This window comes from Halyomorpha halys, unplaced genomic scaffold (assembly GCF_000696795.3).
Source record: "Halyomorpha halys isolate HHAL.00 unplaced genomic scaffold, Hhal_1.1 Scaffold293.1, whole genome shotgun sequence".
NCBI classification, from domain to species: Eukaryota; Metazoa; Arthropoda; class Insecta; order Hemiptera; family Pentatomidae; genus Halyomorpha; species Halyomorpha halys.
The window spans coordinates 955,665-966,111 of NW_027115239.1; positions in this window are offsets into that span (position 1 = coordinate 955,665).

Below are 10,447 nucleotides of genomic sequence, written 5' to 3' on the forward strand. Positions count from 1 at the left end.
GTATTGAAAAAATGGATTTCATTATTTGTTCTCAGTCCGATGGTGTTCCGCAAGGTAGTATCCTCGGTCCCATCCTCTACACAGTTATACAGCTTAATATCACGTCCAATATTAACACTATCTTCCTCACGTATGCCGTTAGCTCATGTGTGCTCGCCGCTAACAATAACCCAATTATTTGTTATAACGCAATTATTATTATTGTTAGTACGCAATTATTATTATTGTTAGTACACAATTATTATTGTTATTACGCAATTATTTGTTCTCAGTCCGCTGGTGTTCCTCAAGGTAATATCCTCGGTCCCATCCTCTATACAGTCTATACAGCTTAATATCCCGACCAATCGTAACACTATCCTCATCACGTATGCCGTTAGCTCATGTGTGCTCGCCGCTAACAATAACCCAATTATTTGTTATAACGCAATTATAATTGTTATTGCGCAATTATTTGTTTTCAGTCCGCTGGTGTTCCTCAAGGTAGTATCCTCGGTCCCATCCTCTATACAACTTAATATCCCGATCAATCGTAACACTATCTTCATCACGTATGCCGTTAGCTTGAGTGCTCGCCGCTAACAATAACCCTTTAATTGCATCCCAATTTCTCCAATCCCACATCACAACCCTCAAAGAATGGTGTCGAAATTAGAGGATTAAAATAAATCCAAACATTCCATTAAATCATCTTTACCCTTTGTCGTAAACCTACTGATTGCACTACAGTATCCTTTAAAAAAGTCGCTCTTACCCCTGTCGAACAGATCTGCTACCTTGGACTACATCTAGACAAGCAACTAAATTGGAATCCTCACACAAGACAGAAAAGATAGGAAACAGAACGCCGATTCCGACTACTAAAGCACTTACTAGGCGAGCGGTCTAAACTCCCAATCTATTGCAAAAGAATGATCTACATAACAATTATAAGACCTATCTGGACATACGGAGTTGAACTTTGGTGCTTCACTAAACCTTCGAATTCCTCTCGTATCCAATCCTAACTATCCAAAATCCGTCGTAAAATCATCGATGCTCCCTACTTTGTCACAAATAACATCATCCATAAAGACCTAATGTTTCTTATGTAACCGATCTAGCCCAAACCAGATATCAACCCTTCTATTATAAACTCACCAATTACTCAAACTCACTAGTTTCTAACGTCGCTTTCTCTTCCGTTCCTGACAATCCTCCGAGGCACCTGAAAAGAAGATGGTTCCAAGACCTAATGTAAACCTATTTTTAGAGTGCTACCAATGGGTAGTTTTTTTAAACACCTGTATCATACCATTATGATCTTACATCATATTTACTAGATGTATTATTATGTAAAGTTATAAATGCGAAAAATAAAAAATTATTTGTTCCAACAATGTATGATTCACTGATTGAAATTGATACAGTTTTATGGTAACCATAACATGATAAATGTTACTTACTCTAGCAATTCGTAAGTAATTAAGGGGAAAAATAGAAAACTTTAATAAAAGTAGAAAACCTAATTATAATGAAGTACAACCAATATTTGATTTGAATTTTCGAAAACAATCGCGCGATCTACTGACAGTTATCTCAGTTTCAGGTAGCCTGGTTAACAAAACTATGGACCAGTAACTAGTCCTTAAGTTGTCGGATTTTTACTTATGAATATGAAAATCTTGAGATAAAACACTCAGATCTCCGAGAAACTCAAATAGAGAACATCTCTACAACTAAAATCAATCCCATACAAATTTATTAGCTTCATAATAATTTGAAGATTACAAATTTCGTTTCTTGTCAACGTTTGTTTCTAATAAAATTATTATAAATAATAATGCCTATCGGAATTATACAATATTTATAATTGTATCATGTTATAATAGAGTGTTTCTTTATTAAATACCACAAAAGTACTCATAATTACAAGAAAAGACCTATTATGTAGTATTAAGAAAAGACCTATTATGTATTATACCTATTATGCTCGACTGCCTCATCTTTCGTCACTCACGATTCAATCCACAAGTTTAAATTACATAAGTTATGCTCAGTATACACCGCCGAACTCCACGCGATAGCATCAGCCCTCCATTTTTGCTTTTCAATAATCTCAGATTCGTCGAGCTCTCTAAAAAGTTTGAGAAACATGTACCCCGAACATCTACTCATCATAAGAATTCAATCATTTCTTCTAAAACTATCACAAGATAAGTCCATTATTTTCATATGGGCTCCAAGCCACATGGGCATTGTTGGTAACGAGCTCGCAGACAAAGCTGCCAGAAAGGCACCGCCATTCTTACCCCATCTCAGTAACTCAGTACACCCCTTAAATTACAAATATTAGAAAAATGGCAGGCCAAGTGAGATGAGAGCTCTCCGAGTAAATTAAAAGAAATAAAACGATCAGTAAAACCATGGTCAACATCTTACCGCAACAGCCGCAAGGAGGAAGTTGCTCTAACCCTCTTGAGAATAGGTCATACTTTCCTCACGCACTCTCACCTGATCAGAAAACTGCCATCTCCAACATCCAAATATTGCCATTCCATTCTCACGATTAGACATATTTTATGTTTGAAGAATGTACTCACTATTTGCCAACAATAAACAGGATAGGACTGACGCCAAATTTATCAGAAGATCTCACAGATGAGGAAGCTAAAATTACATTAGTGTTTGAATTTCTAAAAGAACATCGCCTTCTTTCTAAATTATAACTCCTATTCGATTTTTTTTTTTTTTTTTACTTTTATCATGCCCTAGGCGTTGATGACCAGAGGGTTTTATGCCTTTAAGCAACAATCAACAACAACAAGAACCTAGCTGTACTTTTTACTGGCTAATTGCCCAATATACATTTACTAGATCGAATTTCAAACCGACGGATGATGGTATTTTCATGTCGTTGAACGGGAATTGAGTTTTAATGAAAACAAATTTCTCATTTAACTTGAGAAAAGCACTCTTCGCCTCGTTTTTATTCACCATATATATTAAATAAACACCTACAGCAAACTGTTGCCTACATATCGGCAACTACCATGACTGATTATTAATTATAAATGTTAATTAATTAATCCTATTATCATATTTTAAGTTATTAAGAATAGTTAATAATTAGAATTATTAATTTTATACAACACATAAGTAGTTTCTGTTCATATCGGTGAGTTTATAAAAAAAAAAAATCAAATATTCATTTTATTTATATATCTTCAGCTTTTTGAACTTTTGGGCCACTACTGCATTATTTCGCGAGTAGGTTGGTCGATGTACATGTCACAATATCACAAGAGGAGATAATAACATGAAAATAAGGCCATCCTTGCGATTAATGTAAACACATACATCACTATCCTATCAGAAATATTATTTTTTATAAGAGATTAAAATAAAAATAATGAGGGTAGGTCTTTTCATCATTTGAATAGTCTTACAGGGTTTAAAGGCCGAATTTTTAAAAAGCTACCTCCTCGATACCTTTAGTTTTGTTTATAAGAAATAATTCACCACCTTTCATTATGAGTAATAATAAAAGATAAATATCTAATATGAAAGATTTTTGTAATTAACTAAAAAGCGAAATTATATATTTTCTGGTTTCCGTAGTTGACTTGATAGATAAAAGTCATAAAATTTTGACTATGATGGAACAAGGAAACATGGCTGTAGAAGTTTTTTTTATCAAGTAATGGAAAAAGCAGTAAGATGAATTATTTCCATTATAAATATAAAGAATTTGCCTTCTCGAAACAAGAATCAATTTAAGCTCAAAGTACGGTGTGGAGTGAAAGTTCTGTTGAGCGCCCTGATATAATTTTTTTTAATATTATATTTATTTATATTTTACTACACAGACTACTTTTTTTACCTTATCTCATGATACCAATAATTTCAAAAAAATTCCTTTGGGTTACCTATTTCTTTTATTAAAATTTTATTTCAGCATAAACGTGAATTAAAGTCTTCTAAGACATCATTAAGTCTATAATGTTCATCACAAGCCTATAGCTAACTTCAAATGTTTTAGAGAATTGATCCTCTTCTTAAAAGTAATTCAGTGAACTTGCTCGGATTTGGATCTATGCCCTTACCCACATGCATATGAAGCACTAGGTTGGAAGGCTTAGTAGTTGATGGAAGTAGACACACCACTCTAGTTAATGCAGCTCTGTTATTCTCAGCTGGATTGACTCAATTAGCATTTGAAACAGTAAGTTTAATGGAAAGTTGAATTTCAAGTGTCGGGTAGTGGAATTGGACTTCTCAAATCATAAAAAGATAGCATTTGATCGATATTTCACCTGTTTAAATTGTTTTTATCAATCCAGATATAATTTCGGAAAATTATTTAATTCTAAATGAAAAATTAAGGTTTCATAAAAAAATATTTGAATGGAGGTTTTCAGTTTGAGAAAAAACAAACTAGCAGAGGTTGGCCAGTGAGATCATATCCCCCTCCTGTCGCTCCCTGGGGGTCTTAGTGGAGCGGATCTGGGCGGGAAAGATTGTCTTTTTTTATGATCTCTGTTATTTTGAGATTGTGACATGTTGAACATCGACCAATCTACTCGTTTTTTGATTAACCATTATAAATTGATTTAATTGTTTCATATCAATAATAATCTTAATTTATTCTGGCACAAGTCTCCTTAGAATAATAAACCAGGCATTGAAAGTTGGCTTTAGTGCTTTACTATAAAATTCAGAAATTAAAAAAAATAAAAATCATTAAATATCTCTGATAATGATAAATTAGAAAAAATGAGACAACAAAAAAATAAACAGTTCATATATAAGAAAATAACGTTTAAATGAATGTTTTAACTAACAAAAAAAATAATGAACTTAAGAATGAAGAAGAAGCTTAATGTTTATATATATATATATATATATATATTTGAATATGAAATTATGAAAACAAGTATTACCAAAACCCATGAAGGGTTTGAGGCTCTGTACTTCGTTAGGAAATACAATTTTTTGAAGAAGGTGATATAATTATGTTTCACGTTCAACCGCCAAAATTTTCTAACAATAAGGCTACAGTAACAGAATAAATAATTATCTGCCAAAGTTAATTACATATTTATAAGTTTTAAACGAAAGTAAAAAACATTAAATGTAAAAAAAATCCCATAACAAATCAAAAATCATAAGGTATCTTATAATAATAAAAAAAATTAACAAAATAATCAAACAATGTTTTATACACATAATTACAAATTTAGCATCCATTAGTATTTTATGTCAAATATCAAAATAAAATTAGCTTGGCTATATATTTACCAATTTTATCAAGTGATGAAATAAGGAAAAAAGCCCCTTTATAAAATTGTAAGGAGGGAAGAAAAATGTTGAGATCCCAAAAGTGTAACTTGGTGATGATTTCTGGCTTCCTCCAACCGCTTACTCTTTTTAATATATATTTTCTATTGACGTCTTTATTTTAACTCAAAGTTGAATTTTATTCATCTTTGTAATTTAAAAGCAAATTAAAAAAGTTTATTTAAGAAGTATAACTATTTTACTGGCTTTGCAATAAATAAACTCTTGTTTAGATCTACAGGCCCCCAAAAGATTAAAGCTCAACCTTCAGTCAACAATCTCTTGGCTGCATTTAGCCTGTAAGTGCACTCTTTGTTCAACTAGATTACTTCCATAGAATAAAAATTGGCCAGTTCTATATTTAAAGATAATTGGCCAATGTTTGTAATAACTTGTTTTTAAATTTCTCAAGGAAGAAAGACCGGTCAAAGAGAAATAAATAATAGTGGAATTAAAACAAATTCTAATGGCTATCAAAAAACATGAATTAAGAAATGTTAATTAACAAATACAAGTGAATTAAAATTCAATGTTTGAATATATTAATCTATTTAGAACAATGCTCGTTTTTATGGTTTTAGATAAGTTCAGATGGTGTGAATTTTAACCAACTATTAGTATAACAATTAAGACTATTATGTAATTGGTCCCTGTTCCATTATGTATTAGTTTATAAACTAAAAATACATTTGTACTATATTAAATATAAGATTTGTCGGAATCTAAGAAGATGATTCTATATAATTAAATGAGAAAACATTAAAACATTTATATTTCTTGAAACCTTACATAGAAACATTTTTAACACTTGGAAATATCATTAGATACAATTAACCAATTATATAATATGTTAATATTGACAAAAGGTAGGTTACAGATATCATACGATATTATAAGATACTACTGTTGACGGAAGCCCCGTAAAACATATTCAAGGTCAGCTCAAAATGCTGCCATCTAGTGGGAGAAAAAAAGAGGTAGCTAAGTACTCCTGTGCCAGTGCCAGTGCCAGCTAAGTACACAAGTGCCTTCGAGCAAGTATGTAGGAATTATGAGTGAACTCAAATTACCTTAGAGCAACCTTTTTGCTTACAGTCAATTACCACTCAGGATGATGATGCAAACCAGCCAATCATTGAACTAGTACAAGAGCCCAAGCGGCAGTTATCTCACCCCAATTTTTGATTACTTTAATGAAAACTAGATATAATTACTAGTCAAAATTGATGAGTCTGCCAAGTATAGGTAGGGGGAATAAAAAATGGCGGCTGTTTCAAAACCTTAAAAAAAAGATTAATTTTTAATTCGGAGATCTATATCTTAAAAACTACCAACAACACTAGAAAATCTAAGAGAACATTATTTAAAGAACAGTAAATTTGCTGAAATATTTACTGAAATATTAGCCCTAAAAGAGCTATTTAAGTCCAATAGTTCTCGAGAAATAGCTTTTTAAATAGCAAAATTTCTTAAAACTCTACTGAAAGATCGGTAGTTAGTGAGTTTATATTTAAAAATTTATCTCAAAAAACCATTTGACAGATGTCTATCAGCACTCAAATTAAAGCTAGTCTAATGATCTATAAAGTAGTTTATGATGTTTATCTTCGTAGGAGTAGTAGTTTTCATGAAAAATTTTAAAATAAATTGATTTATAGACACAACAAATTTTCATTTGCCAAATTTATATTTATATGTAAATATCATAAAAACTACTACCCCTACGAAGAAAAGTGTCATGAACTACTTTATAGTAAGTTAAATTTCCTTTGTTTTGAATGTTGACGGACATATGTACTAGAGATATATTTTTTTCAAAAATCCAACATTTTATATGAACAACAAGAAATTAGCATTTTGTGAGTTTATTTTGTCAAATATCATAAAAACTACTACTCCTACAAAAAAAAAAACATTATTGACTATTTTGTAGTAAATTTAACTAGCTTTAATTTGAGCGCTGGCAGACATCTGTAAGCCTAATGGTTTCTGAAATGAAGTTTTTCATCAATCAAACTTATTGTCTGAATAACTATAAATCAATTTATTTTAGCAAATATTATGAAAACTACTATTCCTACGAAGGTAAAGGTCATAAGCTTCTTTATAGTCCAATTAACTAGCCTTATAGTCCATTTAATTTATGTGCTAATAGACATCTGTACGTCACATAGTTCCTGAGATAAAGATTTCTCAAAATAAATTAACTAACCACTAATCTTTCAGTAGAGTTTTAAGAAATTTTGCTTTTTAAAAAGCTATTTATCGAGAACTATTGAACTTAAATAGCTCTTTTAGGGCTAATATTTCAGCAAATTTACTCTTCTTTAAATAATGTCCTCAAAGATTTTCTAGTGTTGTTGGCAGTTTTTAAGATATAGATCTCCGAATTAAAAATTAATGTTTTTTTAAGGTTTTGAAACAGCCGCCATTTTTTATTCCCCCTACCTATACTTGGCAGACTCATCAATTTTGACTAGTAATTATACCTAGTTTTCATTAAAGTAATCAACAATTGGGGTGAGATAAATGCCTTTTTTTCTTCCCGGCTCTTGTACTAAACGGAGTCAGGAACCTTGAAAGAAATGAGCTAATCTTCAAGCAACGAAGAAGATCTCAATATTTCACCAGTCACCAAGTAAATTGTCATGCTATCCACTATTTTATGTAATCAACTATCAAAATTAATAACTAAAAAACTAATACAAATTGTAACCACCTTTGGTCCTTTATCTATTGTCCTAAATCATGCAGAATATAGACACATTATTATTAAATTTGTCTCATTTTGTTCAAAACCACTAAATACAGTCCAATCCAATTAAATTTAGAACCATGATTTTCAATAAAAATTCAATTACTGCAGATTTTGATTCATCTTAGACTGTGGTGATTGAAAAACTACAGAGTTAAATAGTACAAGTGAAATTGTAATACAGCACTATACTGAAACGTCCATGTAACGGACGCTTACGGGAAAAGATGACTTTATATGTGGTGTTCGTTAATAAGGGAGTAGTATAAAAATAATACAAAAATAACATTAATCCTGTGTCTTGCGATACATCTTCAGTCCGAAAAAACAAAACAATCATCCAATTTTATACTATATTAAACATAGTTTGACAGAGCTTAACTGTGGAATCTTATTAATTCAAAAATATTTCCCCAAAGGAACTTTTTTTATTAAAAAAAAAAAAACTAAATGTCCACTTTTGTTTATTTCACTTAACTTGAGTTTAAACCTCTAAGTTGAAAGGATGACTTACTCCGTAACATTAGCATTTTCAATATTGATTTAATAACAATTTAGCACTGGATAAATGACTTTTGCAAAACAAATATTTAGTAAAGAAAAATATTATTTCTATTGAAACAGGAGTTTGCCGATCTATCAAATGAAAGGCTAAGCGATTAGTACAGTGAAATATTGTCACAGTGAATGATGTAAATTATCTGTTCTGAAACAAGCTATGATTAATTTCAACTCAAAGTAGGATGGTAAAGATTTTGTGTATATATAATGAGTGTATTTAACCCATTCTGCTATAAAATGAAATTAATGAATGAAAAATAGTTTATTATTTTGGGACAAGGTCCTTTTAGAACAATTACAAATGTAATTTTAATTTTATTAGCTATAAAAAAGTGTGACCACACTTAATTATAACTTATATACGAAGAAGAAGAAATAGATTAATTAAAAAACTGACTAAATAAAAAACAAAACAAAACGGTAATTACAAAATATCTGTACTATTTTAATAATGGATTAGATTGGTGGGAATAGAGTTCCAGAGATATGCAGCTCTAGTAAAAAACAATTTATTAAACGCAGGATCATCCTTCCTAAAAAGGATATAGGAGGGGCGCTGGGAACTAATATGCTGTATGCATACTCTGAATGCTGGCTTTATAATACTGTCTCTTACAGTTAATGTTTATTTGCATTTCGTGTTTTAAAATAAGATTTAAAAAATTTCAATACGAAATCGTAATAAACATTGTAAAATTAATTAAACCTACATATAACAAATATTTCTAAATGAGTAACCGCTTAGGAAACCCTCACATAACTTTGGCGAGAACAGACGTGGAATAATATTGCAGGCAGAACTGTTAATAATTTCGAATTGTATTCCAACTTCACCCTTCACGAATGTATCCTATCGAATGCCCCAAGCAATGAGGAAACTCCAATTTCCCCCTGACCCTAGGGGCAATATTATCGTTCAATTAGGTCCTTAACTCTTAAGTAATTCATCAATAAATTTTATGTGGGGTAATAAGTTGTCAGGAAGAAAAATTCGTAATTTAAATTGCTTAAAAATCATGTCACTAAAAAAAAATGAATTAATTCATTTGTTTTAGAATCTGTTTTTAGTGCCAATAAAGTATTTTAAGTACTCTAAAAATATATAAAAATTCAATGATACAATTATAATACTTAAAAATTATAAATATTAAAATGTACTGGACCATAAAGTTCTTTAAAATTTCGAAACAAATTTGTTCCACATTCAGAGCATATATCTTATGAAAAATACACGAGTGGGTAAGTTCTAACTTGACTGTTCTCAAAATTAAGTACCTTGTCAATCTTTCAACAAAAAAATTTTTTATTTAAGGTTTTCCTGGAAACTGAGGTGTTTTAATGAATAGAAATTCCAACAAAATAAAGAAAGAACGAAGTTTAACTATAATGTTTTACTAAATGGGTCATTGATTTTCTTTTTAACTCATTTATCTCTCATTACTAAGATATAAAACTCGTTGAATAAGATTTTCCAATTTTACATATTTCTAGGAACTATTGCATTAGCAAATTAAACCCATTGAAGGGCTGATGACTTATTGTTGTATATATTTTTATATTTGTACGTGTTATTCAATATTTATCTATAGGAGGGTACGAAAAATACTTAAACCTATACGCTGACGATAATTTTTTAAGGCTTTAATTAATAGAACGACAATTATAATATTTTACACAAGCTTTAAAGCTGTGGACTAGTTTCCAAATTTTTTTTTAATAACAGAATATTTTAACTGTTGCAAAAGTAAATTATGGGGAGTAGCTGAAATCAATACTACCAGGGCATTCAAAAAGTCCTGTCGTTTTTCGTTT